Source organism: Solanum tuberosum, unplaced genomic scaffold (assembly GCF_000226075.1).
Source record: "Solanum tuberosum cultivar DM 1-3 516 R44 unplaced genomic scaffold, SolTub_3.0 scf00240, whole genome shotgun sequence".
NCBI lineage: Eukaryota > Viridiplantae > Streptophyta > Magnoliopsida > Solanales > Solanaceae > Solanum > Solanum tuberosum.
In genome coordinates this window covers 196,812-205,104 of record NW_006239164.1, presented here as the reverse complement: position 1 = coordinate 205,104, position 8,293 = coordinate 196,812, and the positions used below count along the sequence as shown (strand labels likewise).

At 31.1% G+C, this 8,293-nt stretch overlaps 1 pseudogene; it reads right to left on the bottom strand.

Annotated features, from left to right (window-relative positions):
- LOC102595466 (U-box domain-containing protein 52-like) overlaps positions 1-1,033 on the bottom strand; it is a 4,829-nt pseudogene extending 3,796 nt beyond the window's left edge.
- Between the last annotated feature and the right edge of the window lie 7,260 nt (positions 1,034-8,293).

The window sequence follows — 8,293 nt, the reverse complement described above, 5'->3', positions numbered from 1 at the left end:
GATTTGTACTAGTGGCCATTCTACCATATCAACATGCACAAACAAATACCATAACTATCTGGTACCCGTGTTGATGATAGGTAACATGCATTCAATGAAATACTCCGCCTACTAACATACACATTCTACTTTAATTTGTAAAAGTGGTCATTCTACGACATCAACATGCACAAACAAATCCCATAACTATATATCTAGTACCCGTGGTGACGGGAAGCAACATATATTCAATGAAATAGTCCTTAATATCTTCATTTTGAGTTGTACAAGTGGCCATTTACAACATCAACATGCACAAACAAATATCATAACTATCTGGTATCTGTGTTGGTGAGAGGTAACATGTATTCAATGAAACAGTCCTTAATATCTTCATTTTGATTTGATACTCGTGGCCATTCTACATTATCAACAGGCACAAACAATACCCCGTGTTGATGAGAGGTAACATGTATTCAATAAAACACTCCTCCTAAACATAAACATTTCTACTTATTTTGATTTGTAAAAAAGTGGTCATTCTACAACATTCAACATGCACAAAGAAATGCCATAACTACCTAGTACCCGTACTGATGAAAGGTAACATGTATTCAATAAAACACTCCTCCTAAACATAAACATTTCTACTTATTTTGATTTGTAAAAAAGTGGTCATTCTACAACATTCAACATGCACAAACAAATCCCAGAGTCACCCGATACCTGTGTTGGTAGGAGGTAGCAGGTATTCCATGGGATAGTCGAGGTCCAAGCAAGCTGGTCGTACATACACTGTTATTAAAAAAAAACATAACATGCACAAACAAACAAATATTTAAAAGAGACAGATTAGAAGAATTACTTGAAGATGTGGATTGACCAGATGCATTAGCAGATTGCTTTAATTGACATGAATCAAAAGAACAGTTTGTCCTCTGGCTAATAGATGATCAACAGTCCATTTTAAAGAAATTTGGCTTCCTCTATCTTTATCTATTGACACTGCTATTAGTTTATTTGGTAGTGGCATTCTTTCTCCACTCATATTTGGTGGTGGTGGCCACATTTTCTTCAATTTCAAAAAAAATTATATATATATTTTCAACAATGCATGATCATTCTTATTCTATTATTAATCCAAATATGTATTACACAAAGAATTGTTCAAATCTAACACATAAAAATGTTGTTGTGGCCTTTTGTTTGTAATTCTATCTTCAACCCATTGTATTGATTCTTGATGACAAAATTAATCATAGAATTGAAAATCTTGAAAATTATGACACTTAGTTGAATTTGATCTGTTCTTGAATTTACCTTAGAGAAGAAAGATATGATTTTTAGTGATTAAAAAAATTCAGAGAATTTGATTGGAGCTCCATTTTTGGTGGATACTTAGTTGGTTTTATGTAATAGTAACCACTACTAGTATTAATTATCATAACAAACTTCTAGTTTCAATTTTGATTTTAGTTCTTAGAATATTTGACCACTATATTTAATGTTTATCAAAATTATTACTTCATCTATCTTATTTTATGTGAGGTTGTTTAACTCGACACTGAGTTTAAGTAAGAAAGATTTTGAAAACTTTTGGTCTAAAAATGAATGATAGAAAATTGTGTTGTAATAAATCATTTCATTAAGGATAAAATGAATATTTTAAAGTTAAATTGTTACTTCTTTTTGGGACTGACTAAAAAGAAAGTAAGTAATATAAATTGAGACAGAGGGAATAGTTGTTTCATCATTTCACTATCACACGTGTTTTGTTAAACTTGTTTAATTAATTTATATTTGAGGGTAATATAATTTAAAATTAATCAAATACAAATTATTTCTTTTAATATAAGAACCGAAATAATTAATTGAGACTAGAAAATCGGGAGAATGTTCCAATAAGTGAGGAATAAAAATGTTATTATATTTTAAATTATATATGATACACTCCACTTGGATAATTATTACTTATTTTTTATAACACTTCAATTAACGTTACTGAATATTTATCACCAGATAACTTAATTCAAATTAGAATAGATAAGAAGAAATCACATATTTTACTCACTAAATATCTATTACCAGATAACTTTATTCAAATTAGAACAAATAAGAGAAATCAGATTTTACTCACTAAGAAAAGAATAGTGCTAAAAAAAAAAAAAAGACCTATTTGAAATCAAATACTTTTAAATAAGTTGTGAATATGCACACCAAGTAAGAGAAAAAGAAGAAGATTTTAAAAAAAAAAAAATTTTTTGTATAAAGTATACCAAAAATAGATAATTACAAATTCAAAATATTTTATAAAACGAGAGCTGTTGACCGTACTTCAACTAATATACATGCTAAATTGAATCAGATTAATTTGATATTTTAAAATTTAAAATTTAAATATTTTAAAACTATACGAAAATTACCATAAATTACAATCCTAAATAAATAAAAAAAACAGAAAAACTTATTTAATCAAACGTGAATTTGTTTTCTTACTTGAGTTGATAAAATTTAATGTAAAATACCTTTCCTAAACCTTCAATAACACAAAGACTTGACAGACAAGTTACATTAATTTTCTCCTTCTGTTAGAACTAGGAAAACTTTAGTATAACTATAAAATAACTTGAATATTAATATAAAAAATATTATACAATTCTCTATAGTTGTGTTGTTTTCTTGTGAATTAGAGTTATGGTTCAAGGAAATAATACTTGTTGTGAGTTTGATGATCAATGTGAATCGTGGACGAAAAATATGAATGACTCTTCATCTTCTTGTGTTACACATGAATGTGTAATTTCTTTAGAAGATGAAGAAAAAGAAGAAGAGATGAAGAGGGAAAAACGCGAAGAGTTGATTCAATATTATATAAAACGAAACGAAGAGAAAAAAGAAGCAGAGTTGATTCGAAAAGTGAAGGAAAAAAGAAAGAATGAGGTTTGTATTGATGCTATTGAACACTTATATTACCTTATTCCTTGTAGGAAGAGAAGCAAAATACATAGAGAGTCGTGGTACAAATCTCTCATAGTTCGTGAATTTAGTGATACAGTTCAAGATTTCGAGGCTCCAATAATCCCAAAGATTGAATCTTTGAGTATGATCACCACAGAGCCAATCGAAAAAATTCAAGATTTCGAGGTTGCAGTAATCCCATCTTTGAGTGTGATCACAGAGCCAATTGAAAAAATTCAAGATTTCGAGGTTCCAGTAATCCCAAAGATTGAATCTTTGACTCTGATCACCACAGAGCCAATTGAGAAAGTTGAAGAAAAAGCCGAGAAAATCAAGAAAATGCTTCAGTTCAAAAGGCGAAACAGAGTTTCACAAGCTGTTCTGCCAGAGGAGTTGAAGAAGAAGATTCAAGAATTAGGGGTTTCGATATCTGAAGTGTCGTTAGTGATTGAGAAGCCACTTTATAGTACTGATTTAAGTGAGAAACACATGCGTTTATCGATACCAGTGAAGCAAGTTGTTAATCCTGATGAATTCTTGAATGCACAAGAGAAGGAGATTTTGGATACAAGAGATAGTTGCAACAGAATGTCGAAGATAAAGTTCAATTTGATTGAGCCATCACTTGAAGTATGCAATATTTATTTGGCTAAGTGGTCAATGAATTCAAGTTCTAGTTATGTGTTGTTGAATGACTGGATGTCAGTGCACCAGAGAAATGGTCTCAAGGTTAATATGATGGTGCAGTTATGGTTTTTTCGTAAGGACGAAAATCGATGGCTGGCACTTGTTGTGGTTCCTGATGATCAATGCAGCAGTTAAATGTTCATATGTACTAGGCTAAAGTTTGGACATGTCTAATTATAACTACGTCTTTAGTACAGGTGTTCACTGATATTATATAATAAACTTCACTCTTTTCCTTTTTGTTGAGCCTGATAACACTACTGTGTGACATGTTCTGTAGTTTTTACTCTTTTCCTTTTTGTTGAATATTTGGTTCAATTATTTGCTTATGTAGTTTTCTCTGCTTAGTTTTGTTACCTGGCATTTGGTTTGCATATGTGTGTTGATTACAGGCAGATGCGGCGACTAATGAGGTTTATGGACAAGTCTCAGTAGTTCCTGACAATCAGGTATTGTGTGCTTCCATTGTTGATTTGGATGTGTTATTCTAGCGGCTTAAATTTAGTTCCTTTAGGTAAAATTTGGGGCTGTTTCAGTGATTTGCAATTGCTATTTTGGGTGCAGTTCTGGTGCTTTATGGTGGTTGTTTTGGTGCAAATCTAATGCTGTTTTAGAGGCTATTCAAATGCTCTGCTGTTTTGGTGCAATTCCGATGTTGTTTCGATACTTTTCTGGTGCAATTTTAGTGCAGTTTTGAATCTTTCTGCTCTGCTGTTTTGGTGCAATTTGTGTTGTATTATTGTTGTATATCTAGTCCAGCTGTTTAACTGTTTTGGTGCTGTAGTGATGCATTTTTTGTGCTGTTTTGGAGCTATTCTGGTGAAATCATGATGTTGTTTTGATGAAGTTTTGCTGCAATTTTTAGTGTTGCTCTAGTACCAAAATCTGATATAATTTTGATTCTCTTGGTCCCTTGTAAATACAAGAGATAAAGGCATAAGTATCCTTTTGGATTATGATCACAATTTTAATGACACATTTTAATTAAACTAAGGTTCTATTATCCCAAAACTCATTGTAATTTTGTACACTTTTTTGGCTTATGTGGCGTCCAAACATCTCTCACGCAACTCAGCTAAGTGGAGTCACGGAGTGTGTCACGTAAGCCAAAAAGTGTATAAAATTACAAAACAAATGAGCTCGAGGCAATATGACCTTAGTTTAGTTAAGATGTGTCTCTGGAATTACGGTCATTGTCCAGGAGATACTTGTGTCTTATTCCTAAATACAAGAGACTCGACTTTTTATGAATTGACATACTTATCATGAAATATGTCATGTCCTAACTAGCTTTAATTCTATTTATATTATAATGAAGAAATGTATATTTCATCTTCGGCCAATGTGTAATACTTCATCTTTAGAATGTATAGCTTATTTGCACCATCGACACATAAAATATCAAAATTTTCAAGTCAACTTCTCAACAAATTGAAATCTAAAGATCGAAGAATAACTAGAATTTCCATTAAAAATGAACTTAATCCATATATTTTGGAATCAAAATCACTTTGTTTTTATTTCCTTTCTTCATATACATTTATGTAATTAATATAATAATAATCTTGAAAGAGTTTTATATAAACTGTGATTAGAACTTTTTCTATTGAGAATTCTAATACTAGTGAAATTATCTGCCTTGCCTTAAAATAACTTTGTTCACTCTTATTTGAAAAAAGGTCAAAAATGTTTTTCAGGTAAAATTTATACTCCATTAAAATTTGACTCCACCATACCATAAACGATTTAAACATTATTTAGCTGGATCAGATATATACACACTTATTTGATTTTAATTTAGTTCCTACTTTTATAATTATACAACAATTTGGTTAAAATGTTGGGAATTTTCTCACTAATATAAGGCATTACGTCCAACATATTTTGTGCCTTTTAAAGCCACTTAATTACAAGTGTAACCTCTTACATGTAGTTATTTTTGTTGATTTTTTTTTTCTTTACAAAAATCTTAAACTTTTTTGTAGATTATAAATTTGTGTCGAGAAAGTAATAATTAAGATAAAAAAATATTACAACAATTATTATGTTTGATTTCAATATATGAGTGCTATAATCTCTATAAACTTTTTGATTTTTTTTCGAACATAAATTTAAGAGTTTTTGAGCTTAACATTGAATCTTGGTGAACTTGATTTTCATTTGTACTTGAAGTCTGATAATCTGCGACATTTTCATTCACGAGCTCTATCTAGCTTCTTGTTAGAATTTTGGTCATTTTTTCGAAATTATGGGGACCCTTATATATAGTTGTAGAATGAAACATGTTTCTTTCGCTCTATCATATTTAAATAACATGACGATATTTGATAGACCGGTACATGTCACTTGTATACACATAAGTCATCCGCGGCCCCTTAAAGTTTGTTCGCATAATTCACTTAGACACCTCAACTAGGGGTTGTACCTATTGAACCCGCCATTATTAATATCATGGTTGTTGTTATCGTCATCGGAAAAAACATTAATTAAATAAATAACTAGTCAAAACACAATAAATCAAAAGAGTTTATTGATAAAGATTTTCATTTGAGTTGTGAAAAAGAATTTCATCAAAAACAAAAATCAAATTGAGTTAAAAATAATTCCGGCGAAACTCCATTTTTTCCAACAAATCTAATACGAATATGAAATTATTTTCTTTGAAATCGTTAAAGAGTTCAAAAGGTGGAGTGAGGATGATTATCAGAGTCCACATGGTTTTAACCGGCGACTATTGTGTGTATTCTGGCAGAAAAAAATGGGGAAGAATGGACGTCGGGGGTGGGTGCGTTGTTCTGGGCTTCTGCAAAGAAGAAAAGGGAAAGAAATGTTTTTTTTTCTTCTGAAAACATAGCTTTTAGAGTACTTCCTATATTATGGGCCCAATACCACGTCTGTCCACGTGTCATTTTTTCATTAGTTATTATGCCACGTCAGTGGCGAGTGTATGACACACAATCTTTAATTTTTGTTTATTGTCAAAAAATGTTCTATAGATATTTCTTTTTGACTAATAAAGGTGTTTAATTGGAACAAACCTAAGATAAGGTGTCTAAGTGGAATATGCGAATAACTTTAAGGGGCCGCAGATGACTTAAGCCTATATAAAGTCATCTGCGGCCCCTCAAAGTTGTCCTCATTATTCATTTAGACACCTCAACTACACCTAGTACCTATTGAACACCTCTACCATCCCAGATTTGAACCGTCTAAGCATTTTTTGCCTACATGGCAAATCGTTTGTGAGTCACACAAATGGGACGCATGAATTGTTTTTTCTCCAATATTTTAACGTTAAAAGATTTATCTTTAAAAAAAAATTAAATTAGCATCTCTTCTTCTTCTTCTTTGACTCAACCACCATTGCAACCACCTTTTCACCACCGCAATCACCGGTGTCCCACCATTAAATTTCACTCCCCTTCTTTCTCGAGCTGCAATGATTCTTCTTCTCCATGCCACCTTGTTTGTTAATTAGATCTGCCGTTACCATATCCATACTTCTCCTTTCCTTTCTTTCTCCGATCATCTTCTTCCCCTTTTTTTGCAGACCATCATCTTCTTTCCCTATTTTTTCAGGCCATCATCTTCTTTCTCTTTTTTAACCAGTCATTAACCCACCTCCCACCATTGGCACCACCTCATTTTTCTCCAAATCTATCGTTGTCAATATCTTTCTTTTTAGCCTTTCAAACAATCAATCACAAATTTTAATTTGTTCATCGAAAAACACTGCCACCACACATCTCTTTCTTTCTGCCAAATCAACTCAAACATGAATCGAATCTAAGCTTGAAAACAAAATAAATTTAAAAAAAGAAGTAGAAAAATTTAGGAGATTTAAGCTTTTTTTTTAAAAGGGGAAGAAGATGAAGTGGGGGGAGTGGGCAGGTCGGAGGCGGCAACATACATAGTTTAGGATTTTAGTTTATTTTTTTAATTATAATTATTTTGGAGCCCAAAAGACACATGGCTTCTTTTAAGACACGTGGCTTCTTTTAATTAGTTAGTTTGTCATGTCATGGCAAGTGCATCACACACTCTTGACATTTTTTTGCTGATTATCAAAATGTGTCTAATAGGAACAATTTTTGTATAGGTAAAAGGTTGAATTTGAGTGTCTAAGTGAAATATGCGGACAACTTTAAGGGGCTGTAGATGACTTTGGCCTTCTTATTATTAACCTTTCATTTTGCCGGACATGCTATGTCATTTTGACATGTTACATGATCATATTAGCTTTGGCATACCATGTCATTTAACATATGACATCAAATTGAACCTCTACAATAAAATGACATATTTGAACTTAACAATTTGTGTTCATCATTTGTAACTCAGTTTGATGAGCTAGCTCATTAAAATCAAACTTTTTAATTAAATTCATATTTATTCAACTTAACTAATTAATTTAATTATATTAATTTATAATATTTATTTAAACTAATATATCCTAAATTTAATTTAGTTCAAATTATTTTATGAATTTGAATTCAATAAAATTTCAAAATGATTACAACTCTATCTAGTTGTATAAATTCATTTTTCTTCAAACAAAAAAAATTAAGGTGAACATAACATGATGCTTATTGAGGAGAAAATGATCAAAATGGTCCTTGATGTATTGAGGTTGCTTTATTTTGGTCCTTAATATATTCTAGGTGATTGA